Source organism: Vigna radiata, unplaced genomic scaffold (assembly GCF_000741045.1).
Source record: "Vigna radiata var. radiata cultivar VC1973A unplaced genomic scaffold, Vradiata_ver6 scaffold_454, whole genome shotgun sequence".
Lineage (NCBI taxonomy): Eukaryota > Viridiplantae > Streptophyta > Magnoliopsida > Fabales > Fabaceae > Vigna > Vigna radiata.
The window spans coordinates 42,241-44,213 of NW_014543420.1; positions in this window are offsets into that span (position 1 = coordinate 42,241).

Sequence of the window (1,973 nt, forward strand, 5' to 3'; positions counted from 1 at the left end):
AGTTGATACGTTTTAACAATGTGTATTGGATTATAGTAGACAAAAATATCCTCATATATCATGGATTCTAAATTTTAAGGTCCGGGATATTTAAATAATTCATTCTCAAAACTGAAAAAAAAAAAAAAAGAAACCCCAAAATCTTTACTCACCTCCCTCATTCCTCTCAACTTTTCTCTTTCATATTTCTCACTCTAACATTTTCTCTGTCATCTCTACTGTTGTCCCAATTTAAAAAAAAAAAAATCAGAAACCCTATAGTTTTTTATCTTGCAAAGTGGTTAAAGTTTATTCTAAACGCCTGCAGAAGTTGATTCAGTGATAAAAAAATGACATAAGGAAATTAAAGAAATAGGTATAGAAGAGCTCCCTAGGAGTACAATTCTTTCAATTCTAGGTTGTAATCTTACATCATGTATACCATACAAAAAGAAAAAGGAAAAAGAAACACTTTGTGTAAAGGGAAAATGACAATAGAGGGAAATATCTTGTTCTTTAAAAATATAATGACATGTGATGTAGATGTGTAAATGATGTATGAAAATTTAATTGATTTATGAAGGTTTTATTTACATGATTTAATTTAAAAATGAAATTTAATAATAATAAGAAGGGAAAATATATAATACATCCTCCAAATGAACGAACAGAATAAGAGCAGCAAATTACAGTGTCATGGGTTGTTGTGTGTGGCTGAGGGAGAGTATGGAGATGAGAGAGAAACAAATTGGATAAGTGAGGAAGGTGGATTAGGGTTAGACAAGGGTTTCTAATATTTTTTTCAGTTGGGACAATAGTAGGGATGAAAGAGAAAATGTTGGAGTGAGAGAGATGAAAGAGAAAGGATTGAGAGAAATGAGGGAGGTGAGTTAGGGTTTGGGAGTTTTTTTCTTTTTTAGTTTTGAGAATGAAAATTATTTAAATATCCTTGACCTTAAAACTTAGAATCCATGATATATGAGGGTATTTTTGTCTATTATAATCCGGTACACATTATTAAAACATACCAACTGAAAAACAGATGTACGCGCATTAACAAACCCATATATATATATATATATATATATATATATATATATATATATATTAAAATGGGAGGGTGTAAAACTAGATCATGTTAGCTCAAAACGAAAAACAAATTGGTAGTACAAGTTAGTAAAGCACAGAGGTGTGAACAGCAAAGCCAAAAACCAAATAAATAAGAAGTTGTAAGATAGTAGATAGTGTGGTGCATAAAATAAAATACCCAGCAAAAAACAAAACAAAAGCAAAAACATCATAAGTGTGAGGATAGTAAAAAGAGGTGCATCAAGTAGAACGTATAACCCGATCTAACTTCTACGAAACAAAAGTAACTTGGGCTTGAACTCCTCTTTCATCTCCGCATGGGGAGATACTACCTGTACCTCCCCAATTCTATCCCCCACCCCCCAATTTTTTTGGATTTTTTTTAAATACAAAAATAACCTTTTTGTTTTTTTTATTTTTACCTTTATACCCCTATTTATTAAAGTTAACCTACCTTGCCTCTTTTACACTCTGAACACACACAGACTCAAGATTCCCTCCTTCGTGTATTCCCACCCCCACCAAAACTTTCATTTTCAAATGCTCTCTACAACTCTCACTATCCCAGTCCTCCTCTGAACCTGTTGTTGCTTTGTGCGGCGAGTGGCGGTGCGGTGAGTGTGTGGCAGTCCGGCGCAGTGCGGTGCAGCGCAGTGCGGAGAGGTGTAGACGTTGGTTTCGTTTTGTGGGTGTGTTGGGCGGTGCGATTATGTTTGGTGCTTTGCAGCCGGTGTGTGCGGCGGCACGGAGGGTGCTGGTGCGACGGGTGTTGCGGCGGTGCGACGGTGTTGAGGTTTTTGTGGTCTGCTGTTGAGTTCTGTTTTATTTGTGTGCTCTGTGTTGTGTGTATTGAAGAAGAAGACGTCCAGGCAACGGATGTATATCTGTCGACGGATGTCGACATT